General features: G+C 24.7%; 1 protein-coding gene across 1 annotated transcript in view; it reads left to right on the top strand.

The window, feature by feature from the left end:
* The window catches only part of LOC112591991, a 93,135-nt gene that overhangs the window by 649 nt on the left and 75,197 nt on the right, over positions 1 to 17,289 (top strand). The gene's annotated exons all lie outside the window — the stretch shown is intronic.

Raw genomic sequence — 17,289 nt, 5'->3', positions numbered from 1 at the left:
TTTATTTTTTGTTTGAATTATTATTTATTGTTGAAACTTAATGTACAAAAAAGTGATATACAGAGACCAGGTGTTCAGTAACACAAATAAATACATTAGGTAAAAATAATAAATCAATCTTATAAGAAGTTAAATATAAGGATGTCTGAACTCTTAATATGTTTAATGTATATTACTCAGATTTTGATTGTACTACTAAGTTCAGATTTCAGTTTAGAAAAGTTTTCAAACAATCATTTTATAAATTTAATAAGGAATTATTTTGGATAGTATCATTTATTGAGACACAAAACTATGATATTAAATCAAATTAGAAAACCTATAATTCACATTAAAATAATTAACTATTTTATTGTTACTAGGATAACTTTATATTCTATTCATTACATTTTTTAACAAAAAACTAATTGTATTTCATGCAATTCTTATGTTTTATTAAATTAATTATTATTTAATTGGTGGTATCTATATTTAATAGACATTTATTTTAATTTAAAACTATTATAATTACCCGTATTATAAGTTTATTGAAATAAAAATAAAAAACTTATAGAAAACATAATATTATATTGTATAATACATTATATATTTATTTTTTTTTTATTATATATTTTTTATTTGCCAATACAAAACACGGAGATAACAACATATTTTTCTTCAATACAAAAAAACTAGTATGCAAAATGTTGTATCAAATATTATTTTATATTCTTTATCCCTACAGTAAAAATATCTAATTGTAAGTCCTAATTTATTTATATAGTAAACTGAATAAAGACATTATACTAAAATGTGTATGTATTGTTTACTGACTAAACTGCACATTTATGTATTTGATCCATTATAATCATATTTAAATCTTAAATTAGTGTTGGATCGTACTATATATAATGGTTATTATAAAATATTATGTATTTAATTGGGTAACAATTGATCTATTTTTAATTGATCTCTTCTATTACTATTTAAATTCTTGCGTGTATAAAAAACTGAAGGACTGTTTTAACACCTATATCGAATGGCAACTGACGGTGTTTGCTTCTCCGTAGAATATCTTAAATACGTCTTTATTTTTAAAATATTAATTGTTCACACAATTTTTAGTTAATGGTGTATGAAACTGTAAACTACATCCTAGCATCTTTAAAACTCGTTATTTATTATTTATATTGATTTATTGTAATTGTCCATAATAGCAGGAGGGGGTGGAATTGTTCAAATAACAATTCATAGAGACGATCATATCTTAAAGATATTATTGAAAACGCAAAATAAGTTAAATATGCTCTAGAATTATATTCAATTGGAACTTTTGACGATTTAGTCATCGATAGAACTATAGAATTATGAAGATAAAACATTGACATTATAATTAATTTTACTCGCTATATAGAACTTAAATTGTTCTTTTTGAAGTTAAGTTATCATAATTGAGACTACATTTTAAACTAATATTTATTTTTGCACATAATTAAGTTAATCAATTAATATTAATTGCATTAGAATATCTTGATAATAAATCATTAATTTGTCGCCCTTGCTTCATTTTATAATACAACGTAAATCACTGCTTAATTTAATATTAGTGGAAATATGTCCATTCTTTTGTATATTCAATAAGTAAAGATTATATTTTTTTTATAACATGAGAATATATAATAATATATTGTTAAATAAATTACATCAAACAATTGTACAATATTTGAATGTTAAAAGATCAACAAATATTTAAATATTTGGTATTTATTATATTGATTTAGGTATTTTTTAATTTTGTCGATGTGTTTCAGCCAAGAAATTTACTGTAAATTACTTGAAAAAATAATTATACTGTACATGACAAAATAAAACGTTTTAGATATATATCATTATATTTTTATACTATAAGTACATATAAGACTTCAACACTTTTTTCACAATATTAGGTTATAAATAAATTGTTTATTAAAGTAACTAAACCCCACAAACCACGAAACTTCTCGTGTAATGATCGACTTTAATCCCACAACTTATTATAGGTCAGGTTATTAATATGTTGATATGTTGCTAACTTCATTAAAAGCCATGTGTCGCTACTTGCTGTACAATAAAAAACATACATTTTAAATGATGATGTCCAATTTTTTTTTCTTATATATACCAAATTAATTTAATAATTTATAGTTTAAAATATTATTTTTATATCAATACTTATTCAACGATTTTAAAAGAATATATTGAGAAGTAAACAATCATACTTCAGTAATTAATTATTTTTTAACTTTTTAAAATAATTGAAATTATCTATACTCTATAGTCTGTTAGTATTATAAATATAATATAATGTTTAAAAATATGTAAGACACTGCATATTTTAAGTACTATAAACCTTGAAAAATACATCTAAAATTAAAAAAATATAGTTTAAAATATACTTACCACACTAATAAAATAAATTAACTAAAATATGCTTTTAATATATTTTCTTTAATTGAGTAAAAATAAAAATTTAAAAACTGATAAAAATAAAATTTTGAACTTTGAAATAATTTGCATAATTTGAAATTCAAATGGTTAGAAAAAAAATTATATACCTATACGTATAGGTACTGTATATAATACAGTATTTTTTAATTGCTCTAAAAAAAAACTTATGAGAAACATTATACCTACACAATTTTCAAGTTTTTAAAAATAAAATTATTCACGAATAATGAATATTATATCATAAATTGAAAAATAATTTAAAAACAAGTTGAACATTTTATGTGTCTATAAATAGCCCCCAAAAAAAAAAACTAAATCATGACTATAAATTGCTTATATAAACTTTTGGTGGAAATAACAAGTACTTACGGTTATTTATGTTTAAATTACTACAAAAAATAACAAAATCTGGCATTGTGTAAATATTCCCAGTTTTCATTAATTTTTGTTTGGTTTTTTCCTGGATACTGTGCATTATTTTACCCCTCAAAGTAATAACCTGATCTAATTTCCTACTAAAAAACCACCCTCAAAGTTGAAAAGCTAAACATTTTACTACTCGAGTAAGGTAACATCAGACATAAAATAAAAAACACACACATATTCACACACATCCGCATAAAATATAAAATAATTCATAAAATATTAAAACATGAGGAAATATTATTAAAAAAAAAAAATGATTAAAAATGTAATAAAAAATAAACTTAAAAAACAACAGCATCAAAAATTTCAAAAGTATAAATTCTTAATATTCAGTCACTTAAGTAGTATAATATCGTAAATATTTAAGATTTTTAAATTATGTTTAAATTATTATTTTATGGAATAGGTACACAAACACAATTGAGCACGTATAAATGTATACCTATGCCTATGCGTAATCATTGAAATACTATTTTTTTTTCACTTAAGGATAATGTATATACAATTAAAATTAGAATCTCATTTAAATTTAACGTTTCTATTATTATTATTTTTTCTATTGTTTTAAAATCAAATAAACTAATCAAAATATAGTTAGTTTAAATAATGTCATCATATTAACTAGTTGATGCTATTAAACAATTTATACAATGGTCAAGTATGGGAAATTTACAAAAAAATATAAAATTACAATTAATATCAAATTTTCAGTAAATACCCTTAAGCCATATGACCATACTACCATAATAATTAATAACTTTTAACTATACACGAGTACGTTCTTCATTTCAGCTATCTGTTAGAATACAAATAAAAATATATAATACAGCGCACAGTGAACTTGTAAAAATAAAAATAAGGTTGTTCTAAATTGAAATGTTGTATTTTGTTCTTAGATAACATTAATTTTAAGGTAAATAAAAATATCAATATGCAGTTAAAATTTACACAATTATTTAATAAACTAATGAAAATTAATGCTTTTATTAAGCATTATAAAATTACTAGAAAAATGCCTTCTTATCGATGTCTTCTTTGTGTATGTAAAAACATAATTAATCAAATTGTTTTATCTTTCAATTTCTCTTAATTTAGTATTCTATAACCTACCTTCTTTTTTTTCTATTATGAATTCACTCAATAATTATTTATTTTTTTTTTTTTTTGTACTTTCCATAATTTAATTAGGTATAAAATACATTCCTCTCGCCTGCATTAACGTATTTGCTATTTTTTTTTTTCATTGTTAAATTTTTTGCAGTTTTCCCATAATGTATATTTACCTATATAAATGTATTTCAATCAAATGATGTATAATTAATAACCAATATGAATATTTACTTTTCTACTTAATGCGAAACCGTATCGTAATGTTTCGTATTAATTTTATTTTATGATTAAATATTTAGAAATTTAGAGTAGGTACTTACTATTAGCTGTATTTAATATAGACTGTCTATTTTACGTTACGTTTTCTCTGAAATATCACATAATTTATAATTCGCATGTGGAAAAAATTTTAATTATTTACAATCAACTGTTATTGATAGTTAATATTATAATGTAGAATGAATCTTTGTATAATATTTTGTTTACCGACTTTTAGAATTGCTCGTTCTACTTTAAAATCATCTTCTGAGCCTCGTATAATCACTAAATAATGTTATAAACGCGTACACTACACATAATATAATTCTGTGTGAATATATTGTGTGTATTTATGGTTTCGATTAAAATAACCACCGGCGGTACCTACGAGAAAGAGTTGTTTAGCGTGAGATCGCGTGCCGCTGCGGGGTGTTCACACAGCCGTTAAATTTTCCCCGTGGTCGCTACGGCCACGCAATATAATTACTGTCGGCGTGCACACCAAGGAGTATCACAGTTGGTGGCGTAATGCCACTACTGCCTTTGTTACTACGGTGGTATGATGATAATCGCCGAATAGAGTTTACATGTACTACCGCCACTGTTTCCCATTCGACTACTTGGGGTGGTACTAAGCAGGAAGAGGTTAACTTACAAAAAACAAAACAAAAAAAAGTTGGATTTAAAAAGCTGGGTTGGTGAATAAAAAATAAAAATAGTCACAGTATTGCAGATAGATTACAAAGAGCGCCACTGTAGACTATTCGTTTTTGCGAGTAATAGGTTTTATAATTAAAATGGCCGTTGGCTAATTTGAATTCTTAAGAAAACACCTCAGCTATGCATTTTGCAAAAACTTACGAGACAATTCAAAAAAAAATAAATATTTTTAATGCCATGTACCTACTTATACATTTTTTTTTTTTTTTTGAATAACAATTTAGAATAAATTAATAAAAACACTAAAATCATATCGTCTACTTACCTACTTTTGTATATAATGTTTATGCGGTTATATTGAGATTTGTGTATACCTAGTTTAAAATTAATTTAAATTTTATTTAGTACATTTATAATTTCAGTTAATTTCTATAGGAACGATTCTATATACTACATAGATTCATTTTTTTTTTTTTTTTTTTGTATAGGGAAGATAGATGTGCTGTTATATCACCATTTTTTAAATCATGTATGGTAATTTAGTTCTTTTCATACTAATAAATTAATATATGCACTACAAAAAGTCATTATTATAAAATATAATTATTTGGATAGGTAGTGTTTGAAATCATAGGTACCTATGTCTCAAAGTCAGTTTACTTTAATCTAGTTTCTTTAATATAACTGAAATTTAAAAGTTCAATTATTCAAAAATAATTGTTTTATAAGACCAACCAAATGTAATTACTAATGACATTGTTCAGACTTAACAACATTATTTAAATATAATAAATAAACAACATTAAAAAAAAAAAAATGTACTTTTTTTATTACCGTTATAATTTATTACACAAATAAATTATTTTATTTCAAAAATATATTTAATTCTTCAACTCTTACAAAAACTCCGTCTTATACTTAAAACAAGAAACTTTTATATTTGTGCATATATTATGTGTCTTAATTATGATAACATATTTTGTGTAATTAGAATCACAGTAGATTTTAACCTATTATAGTTAGAATGAATATATTTTTTCTTACTAAATTGAGTACATGATAATAAAAAAAAAAAAACTTTGTCGCAGCACGTTTTCAAATCGCTTGATTGAATTGGTTATAGATTGTACTGTAACTTAGTTTTAAAAATTGAAAATATTTCTTTATTTTGCGAAAATGCCACATTATTGTATCACATACTATATATAGTATAAAATATACATCATTATTATGAATGTATTATCTACTGTATATATATCATATAGTTTTACCATATTATTCCAACTAAAATAATTTTAAAACTTGAAAACTCAATCTAATATTAATATTTTAAACTTTATAAACTTATCTAATAGTATTCAAGAAAAAAAATAAACGTGCGGTTATATATTATACATATAAAAGTCTTTTCTTATAAAATCAAAAAAACTATATTAAAATAAATTAACTTTAAATTGTTTACAAAAGGTCATTCAATTCATGTTATAATAATTAGTTAAACAAATATTCATACATTATAATAATCTATATAAATATATATACAAATTATTAATTGATACAGATAATATAAATATACCTATGAATTACTATATCGCATGCATTAAATTGGAACGCATTAAATATATTAAGAATTAAAGCATTTTTTTTTAAATTTTCTTCTCAAAAGTATATACAACTATAGGTAATTTAAACTAGCTATCCTAAGAAGAATAAAATAATTTGCTTATTGTATTAATTTTCAAACAAACTTTTTAATAAAACATTATAATATATTTATTAAAAAAAAAGCCATAAATCGAAAAAGATTCAAAATAGGTAAATATACTAGTATTTTACTATTTTTTTTAACGGTTTATCTGGAAAACGTAGTATAATTAATAGTTTTATAGAACCTGTGTTTTTGACTTAGGTGAATATCCATATGCCATAGATACGGGATATATCAAGAACACTATACTACAGGGATGTATGTTAATATAAGAAAAATTGTCTTAAGTTAGTTAAACAAATATTAAATTTAATTATTAATTAATTTTTTACAAATAATATTATATTTAACACTAAAAGTTTCAAGTTAATATGGAGGAAAGTATTAATAAAATTTCGTTGAAAATAAACTTCCACATAATGATTTTCAAATTTTTTAAATAACAGTTAAACATTTTGTTACTATTCCTTTTTATTGCTGTAGTATGGTTTACATAGTTAACGCCTGTGTCAATTAAATTATTCAATCAAGAAATATTTATCTGTAATTTTTATTTAAAATTATTGAATACAGCGTGATTAAACAAAAATAATCATCCTAATTAATATGAACAACGCTATAGATATGTGTTTGATTTAAAACTAACGTTTTTTTCTTCAAATTAACAGAAAAAAGCTAAGTATTATTACAATGATTACTTTAAATGGGGCGCACTCCCACATTCCGAATAGTATAGTTATTACTCTCTCAACCGTTTAACTACAAGCCAACAACATTTAATTACATATAAAATTTACATTAATCTATAAGTGTGCGAAGGTAGCATTTGCAGGAAATATTTATTTTTAATGGGCTATTTTTTTTATCACTTATCAGCACTTTGTTAAAATTGTTAATTTATTGATTATTAAGATTTATAAATCACTAACTGATTTGCTATTGTAAATTATTAATAGGGTCAAGATTAGTATAACATTTTTTTTTTATATACAAAACAAAAATATTAATTTTGTAATTTTGTAAAAAATCAGAAATAACGTATACCACCCTATACACGCAGTGACATATTTAGGGAGAGGGGGGTGTCCTGGGAGTTAACCTCCCCAATTTTTTTTATATTTGTATTTATTACTGGAGTATTGAAAAATATTGTTGACGAATGACGAGATATTATAAAACTGCTTTGAAAATTGAATAATGTTTATTTCATCTTATACCAGATAATTATAGTCATTAGCTATTATCTGTACTTTCTGTGAACGGTGAGCTATGTAATTCTTAGAGTTGTATTATTGTTTCGTAATGTTAAGCCAGCTGTATTATTAGCTATTGCCTTATTATCTTTCTTCGAATACAATTATTACAGTATCTGTAACAATATACGAGTATACAAAATAAATTAAACTGGAATTGGGAAATACTTAAGTAAACTTAAGTGTTAAATTAGTTTTATTTTATTTAGTCAAATTGTTTATACTTTATTCTTGTTATAATTTTATTGTAATTAAAAATTATGTAGCAATCCTAAGATTTTTTTTACAAAAAAATTACCGCTTTTATAAGGTATTAACTATTAAGATGTATTATAATCAGGTATATTCCTGATGAAATTATGTTAATATTTATGGAGATAAAGTAGGAGTCAGAACACCCCCTTTAAAAACAAGTCCAAAATACGCTACTGTATACATTTAAATAAAAAAAAAAAAGATAAGTAGTAGGAAATACGCTATAATATATGCTCTTTCTGCACTCCATCTCCTTACGATAAGCACTGAGAAAAATCTATAACTTTTGAGTCAACACTACTTTTATCTAACAATTTTTTTAATTTTTTATCAGAAAGATAATTATATTTTTTTAATGTTATTAATTAATTCTGATAATAGAAGAACATAAAAATCAAAAAATCGAAAATTTATAGGTATAATCTATAAGTAATATGTGAAATTGAAATACAAGACAATCCAATAAGTTTTGGAATTTTTATTGGTTCATCATGTCTTTAATATAGCTATAAAAGTTTCGTCGCTATTAATATTACATTAAATTATTGACTATAATATAAACAGACCTCTTTAGATCTTTGTCAAAAAAAAAAAAAAAAATTCGACCTACCATAAACTGACTGGTAAAGGTTTAAATTTCAAAATATTATCTGGTAATTAAATGTTTAATGTTACCATAAATTTGATTGTACTTAAATAAAAAAATGATGACAATCTAAACAAAATAGTGTTATGGTTGGAACAAGAATCAAAAATGTGTAGGTAAAAAAAGATTGTTCTATTCACATCATCTATCTAAACTCTTAAGAAATATTTATTTATTATACTATTATAACGACTATTGCTTTGTTGTGGGTTTCAAACAAATAATTAAATTAAGTAATTTTAATGAAATTTGTTATGATTATGTATCTGCACATGATGGTAGTGTTTATGGTGTATTTGATGTATTTTGTACGTACAAGCATTGATTATAGAATATACTATAATATTATAATAATAATATAAATAATATAATTAATAATAATAATAAAATAATATTATACTATAATTATATTCTATAATCAATGGTACAAGTAAATAGAAATACTCAACAAATCTATTTCTATGGATAAACATACAAACGAGAAAAAAGCTTTTAGAACGGTTAGGTTAGGTTAACCTACGCTATATTAAATAAAAATAAAGGCCCACAAACTTAAATAAGTTTGCTCACCTCTGCCACCTCGGTGGCTTCCATCAATCGCTTTATATGAAATTATATGATATTTTATCTACTACTAGCTATATTATTACACACTCGAAGTCTCTTCTGCACGATGTGCTTTGCGAACTTTATCTGTTTGCGGTTATTACTTATTTGGTATAGTATTTGGCATGAGAATTTAATAATAATAATAAGATAAATGTATTATTATATTATATTATATTATATTTACGATTCGGCTTGATTATGATGACAACAATTAACCGCAACTAGTGGTGGGTGTATGTTTATAGAATTACAACCCTTTCGGTGTTTGAATAAAATTCCCCGTTGCGGTTAGACGTGGCGAAGTCACCAGTTCCGCAAAAATGTAAAAGCAACAGACGAACCGCGCCGAGGGTAATAGTATAGTTACATATTATTTATATAGACGGCGGTGGCAGGTCCGACACGAGTGAAAGAACTATTACACAGGTATTAGGTGCTGCTGCTGCTATAGTTTTATTATATAAATGTATAATATATACATACAAACTATACGATTATTTTAATCGCGTTTCGGGGTTATTATCGTAATAATAATAATAATAATAATAATATCGCCTTCACTAGTTCTGGCGGCACCCGCCGCCACCGTATTACCTACTATTATAAAGTGTTGTTCAAGAATTTAATGAGTGCGTGAAAACACGACACGGGTACAACTATTCACTGGGTACGTCGTAGGTATATATAATATAATATACACTGGTATAATAATGATAATACCAAAAAACAGAATTAGCAGCTATACCTAGTTAATATAATAATAATAATAATGTCCCCCTCCCCTACCCGTCAGCTGGGTACGCAGAGATACTATGTACGCACGCCTTGTCCGTCGTGACGGTGGTTCTCTCCTATTTTTTACCATTTTTTTTTTCCGTGCGCGCCGACAGAGCTGTATTATATTATATTATATTATATTATTATTATTATAGTAACCGGGTGACAGCGAGAGTACAAAATAGAGGCACGCACGCACGCAAAACTCGTCACGCCAACACTGCCGCCGGCGGCAATCACCGTTCACCACCACTCGCCAGGGGCGATGAAGCCTTTTAATAGTAATTAATGTTACTACGTAAACTATTTTATTGTTTTAAACGTTAACGCTGGTTTTGTTTGGCACACCGAGACACAATAGACACTGACAGCGTTGACTTAATTTTTTTTTCTCCACAATCGAATTAATAATGAAACAAACGAACCAGTACTACACTGCGTAACGTGCAGACGACACAACGAGTGTAATATACATACCTACCTACCTATAATACAGTTCACGGAGTGTAGATTGGTGATCGTTTAAGTTTCGTTTGGTTGCCATTACAATTAATTTGAAATTTTAATGTACCTATAGGTACTAAATACTAATAGATTAATTGCTCGCTTATTTTTTTATGAAAAAAAAAATCACTTATAGTTTCCAACATTTTTAACTTCATATACGTACATTTAAAATGAATAGCATAAAACAAAAACGGATTATATAGATCGGGTATTTATATCGTTGGTTAGTCGTTTCAATATTGTGATCATCTCAAAGCTCTATTATAGACTATATAATAACTATAGTAAATTTGAAGAAAATATGAAACAATTGTATTTGTAAAATATTTTTTATAGAGCCCTGATTACTTTAAATTTCTTTAAATACTTTAGATATTTACCTTTATTGTTTATAAAACATTCTTAAAACTCTTAAGATTCAAGTGCTCTTAAAATAATTTATGAAAGTAGTAAGTTCCTATAAGTTATAAACACATAATATTAAGACATCTATCAACATACTAAACGAATAATATACAAGTAGCCTGCCTGCTGTCGTAATCTTATTTTAATATCTAAATCCTTAAAACTTGAAAGCAATAAATAGATATCAATTTAAAATAAGAAATTTAAAATGTTGGATCTAGTTGTAGTGCTGTAAATTCGTTTAGCTACATACAATAATTTTCTAAGCTCGGTGCAGTAATATAGTGATGCATTATTGTAATACATTAGAAAGTAATAATAAAATAATTAATAGAAACAATACATATTGTATTAAAATGAACAATGGAAATAATCCCTATTAAGCACAAATAATAAACTTCAATTATTAAAATCCGTGGAGTTGGGCTACGTGAAACTTTTAAGCAAAACACCATATTTTTAAATATATTACATACTCATTTACTGACTATATTATTAGAAATAACAACGCTGTAATTAATTCGTGAATATAAAACATAAATTGCTTACAAAAATGAACTGTTATGGTTAAAATGTTAGATTTATTAAAAATAGTTAGAATGACATTATGATAACTATACTCAGAAAAAAATAGTAGGCACCTCTATAAAGTACTTATAACTTACCTTAAAACAAAATGTGCTAACGAACTAAAATAAACACAACATTGTAAAACAAAAAGCTTCCTGAAGCTTTCGACAACCATCCGGTTTCAATATAGTACGTAATTAAATTACGTAAATTAATTATTCATGTACAAAGTGAAACAGCTGTATAATATATAAAATTCCTTGTATAATTATGTATTTTTTTTTCTCACTCCTGTAGTTATACAATTTTAACTCTAATGATTAATAATGAACTCCAATTATAACATAATAATTTAATACCCAATAGCTCATGTCGGCAAGTGAGTTTTTTTTCAACTACAAATATAAATTTCAATAATAATACAAAACAAAAAATTATTACTCTATTAAAATAGAGTATTTTATTAAAATTAAAATTAATTCAAAATAATCATAATACACTTTAATTCATTCGAATTCATCTTTTGAATATAAAAAAAAATTACTACGAAAATCTAAATATTAATGTAATAGTTTATAATACGCACAATTTAACAAATATGCATGCCACACATAATATTATTATAATGCAATACAATGCAACTTTTAGAAAATTCATCATTTCTATTGTCTTTAAATATATATATATATTTTTTTTTTTTTGATTTTAAATTGTTTATCAAAAGTAATTAAGCTCTTAGTAACATATCATTATTGGTTAAACGCGAGTATGAATATTTTTTATTAAATCTATTTAATTAAAAACTTCTAAAAACTATATGGTATTGTGGTTCTATTCTAATTCAATCTTTTATATATAGTTCATTTTGTTCGTTAGAATTTAAATAATTACATCCTCATTCCTCAATAGGTACTAAGTAATTACTAACGCATTCAAGACGTATTAGTAACTACAACTACCATATATTTAATTCTACATTTAATTTCAACCTTCAGAAAGTGTATGATAGACGGAAAATTAAAAAAAAGACATGAGATAGAGACGGAATATGTCGGCACACTAGTCTCGCTTTGATCGCCTTGTAAGAAAACAATGTTATAATATTATTATTATTACTATTATTATAATAATTTGATAGCAATAGAAAATCATCACATTCAAAAAACGACTTCTGAGTGGAGCTAAAATTATTGCAGTATTTATGTATATTATGTTTAAATTATAAATCTAGTTGATAGTTAAATTACAGTTTCTAGTATTATACTAAAAAAAAAAAAATAATAATAATAATAGGTAAAAAATAATAATATTATAAATAAATAAATTTATATATTTATAATTTATATTATATAACTAAACAAGCTAAGTGCTACTGATGGGTGGCTTCTTATTCACGTAACCCCATATTGTTTTTGTTACCCTAATCTCACATATACTTATTGTGCTTAATTGTATAGATCGTATATTTCTTGTAAAAATAAAAATAATAAAAAAAAAAAATATTTTATAAATTTATAAATTTTATTATAATAACAATAGATTTAAAATGTTATATCTATACCTAATTAAAAGTTTTTATTTTATTAAATACAATATATTTATGTAATAAATAACAATGTAAAGTATAAAGCTTAAAAATTACTGAATGACTATAAAAATTCCGTTATAAAAATTGTTTAATTAGGATAGGTTTTTGGTTTTCTCAAGTATAAAATTATAACTAAATACATTATATTCAAAATAAAGTCATTAAAAATTGTATTAAATTTAGTACAATAGCATGTCTAAAATATACCATTAGTATACCGTAATTAAAATAATTATAAATCTATAAATTATAGTATAATTTTAAATGTATTAAAACATTTTTATTGATTTAAAACTTTGTAATATTTAGGTATTGTCAAAAATAAATAGGAATAACTCAGTTATACAATTGATAAATTCCTACTTGAATCATGATATAAATTCAAAGTAAAAAATAATCTATTTAGTAATTGTATGTGATCACAATAAGAGCTGTTGTTTATAGAATAAGTATTCTTAGTGAATCAAAAAGATTATGTATTTTTATTTTGCTGATCTACTAACGAGAAAAAACCTAGTGCATCGTTGTGTTTAGATATATATTTTTACCATACAATTTTTACAACAAAGAGGTTGAAAAAAACGAAAAAAATAGACGTCTATGAGATAGGTAAGATACATTTGAAAGAATGATATATACTTACCGCAACTCATGGGAGTTGGGGATCAACCCGCCATCACCGCCATTACTACACCGCCACCACTGGCACCACTCGTTCGCAAAAACCGTCTAATACTTTGTCTACCTCTTCTACCTTCCCTATTCCATTCCGGTTCTACCCTAAACTAATATAACAACAAATCTATACATTTAATACAGTGGTACTACACTCGTGTATATTTGTCTACACGTATTTTACGCGGCCTCCGACACCGACAGGCGTACACCAAGTTTGCACATTTAATATTTTCTCTCACCATATACCCACACGAGTCTTTTCCACTTTATTTATTACCCCGGCTTCTTTTACCCATAACTTCACTCCGACAACCCCTCAGGTTTTCACATATTCCCTTATTACATCTCCGCTCAACTGTCTTCCATGCACACAAAATAAAATACAAATGTAAAATGCACGTTTATACCTATACACACTTAAGAGATATTGTTATTACTGTTATCATAATGGCTTGCATGCGATAGTGATAGTTTTCTTTTCCTGGGGTGACATTTGAATGATAATACAATCCACCTGTAGTAACCTGACATAGCAGTTGGCACGGACGTCGAGCAATGCCTATACTATAATATACACCTCTGTATAAATATAATCACAATGGGAAAAAGCCTTGATACTGAACCACTGTCTAGGACAACACAACAAATTCCTCCCCTTAATGTCTGTAAAGGACGTTTATAAAATAAACAACTTGCCTAATTATTTGTTGACGGTATACATTTATAAGATAAACAATAATTTTGTATTTGTTTTAAGTCGGCCTACGAGCAGATATCAATACACTTACATCTTATTTTTTGGATTTTCTTACATGATGCTTTTCAAGTTGCAAACTTTCAAATATATTTCAAATATAAACTATTCTAACAATGAATTTTGTTTAAGGGAATTCGTTTATGATATAAGTCATAATGACCTATTTCTATGAATATGCCAAATAAATAAAAAATACCTTAGATTGCCAAGTAAAAAAATATGTCTTTTTTATGTTTGTACAAAAACACGTCGTAATCTGGTTTTATGATAACACAGAATTATCTTGATGACTAAATAGTCACACAATTGCGGGTTTTTTAAATATAAATATAAATTTAATTAATTCAACGTAAGTCAACCTATTTTCTTTTATAGTATATTAATTAAATATAAATTCGTAACATAAACAATATAATAAAAAATAAAAAATGAAATTACTCTAAGTGCTTTTATGAAGCTTTTAGGTTACAAACACGTTTTTTAAAAGTTATTTTAAAATTTTAAATGGTATTTAATCTGATCCCTTATTATTACATTATATACCAACGAGTGCATGAGTAAAACACTGGTGCTTTTCAATTTATCATGTTAATCTTTCAATGTCGATTCCGTAGACAGTTGTCCATCCTTATAACCCGATGAATACATCTCTGTAAATAGCCTTTATTGTTTTTGATGACTTTGTGAGCCTTAACATCAGAAAAAAATTTATTGAGATAAAAAAAAATAACAATTAAACAAAAGCCAGTATACAAAATAAGATAACAAAGCACAACTATAAACACTTCATCATACTTAATCATTAACATTAATTCATTCCATTTTATTTGTTCTACAGAAAACAATACGTTTTATGTTTTGTTATTTTTAGTTTTTTAAAGATTAACTATTAAGATGAAAAATAAATACTTAATTATGTTATGATTACACAAAAAAAAAAACATTGATTTAATTGTTATCTTCTTGAATGTCAATAATTTGAGGTATTATTATTTTCCCCAATGAAATTGAATATCTAATATTACCATTTATTAATCAAAAATTCAGTAATAAATTAAAGATAATGTTTAGCAGTGTACAATGGAGAGTAAAGCATCCCCTCAAAAAAAAATTTACGATTTTTTACAGATAATATACTTATTCATATGTTATATTATATGTGTTAAAATTATAGGACAGCGAAATATCAAATTTTTCGAAAATTCAATTGTATTTAATTTTCAAACTTTATGAAAATTAATATAATATTGGTTTGAAATTTATTTTGATTATTTATTACTTATTTTATTATTAAAATTCAATCTTTTACGTGTATTGGTAAATTAAAATATAGTATTAATCAATTACACAGCTATTTTGTCGACGTATCGTATGATATAAATATTATTAGTCTAGAAGTTCTTATTTAATTAACAAATAATGTGCTGTGAGTGGATTTAATTTATAAAATTGACAAAAATAGAATAAAATAAAAAATCATTATTATATTTTATTTTTTATTGAAACTCGAATAAAATAGACAATAGTACCTATTTATTAAATTTTAAAAGTAAGAACATTATTAATTAATTTTAATTTTGAATGTTTATTTCAAATTAGTTATGGAATTACAAATAAATTAAATATATAATAATAATCACTTACTTTCTAATAAAAACTGTAATATGTATGTTATTGACTTTGCCAGATGGGATAACCGGCTTATCGAGTTATATAACTTTTACTAGCCCAAAACTCGTAAAAGTAATAAGAATAATTAATACTTGTACTACCCATTGAGCTAAACTCAGTAACTTTATGGATCTTTCTAGGATGGATCATTAAAAAAAAAAAAAAAATTGGTAAAATAATCTTCCATATCGTGTAACTAGTTATATAAATTATGCAACGTCCCACGGTATTATTATTTAGCAGTACCTGTTTTCAAAGAAAAAATTACTACAAACAGTCATTAGTATCCAAATAAACCACGTAAAAAAAGCTAAGATACGTTGCTCATAAATTTAGAGGAGCTATTGAATTGGCTCCCTAACACAAGTATTCATAATTTTTATATATTTAATTGGTTCCCAAGATTTATGCATTAAGTTGGTTCCCTAAACATTTATTTTATAAATTCATTGGCTATCAAAATTGTTCGAAAACAAATTCAACTATACATTAAAAATATAAAAGTTGAAAAAGTACGTGACTGTAATATTTTTAGCGACACAGTGCCTGTTGGTCTTGAAATTATCTAATCGTTAATCTGATAACGCATTAAACGGTCACAACCACTGACGTACTTATACAACCTATACAGGTATAGTATAGTATTTTACTGATATCATTAAACGCAGTAATCACAGTACTCGTAGTTTGTAGTTCGTTGTAATTTGTCGTAATTCGTACTTACATAAAATATAAAACGAATTTGGTAGAAAATAATGAGAAGTGAAAAGGGAGAGTTAATTTTAATAGTAAATAAGTTTAAATTTAGCTACATTAAGCTTCTTCAAAATGCATTTAAACAATTCAAATGTACTAAACGAGGATGCAAAGCTTATTTGAGAATTTGAAATAAAGAAAATGTTGTATGAGAATCGTCCAATCTTAACCATAATCACGGTCTAGATG

The sequence above is a fragment of the Melanaphis sacchari genome, unplaced genomic scaffold (assembly GCF_002803265.2).
Source record: "Melanaphis sacchari strain LSU unplaced genomic scaffold, SCAv2.0 Contig151_pilon_pilon, whole genome shotgun sequence".
Lineage (NCBI taxonomy): Eukaryota > Metazoa > Arthropoda > Insecta > Hemiptera > Aphididae > Melanaphis > Melanaphis sacchari.
This window is presented reverse-complemented; position numbering and strand designations above follow the sequence as displayed.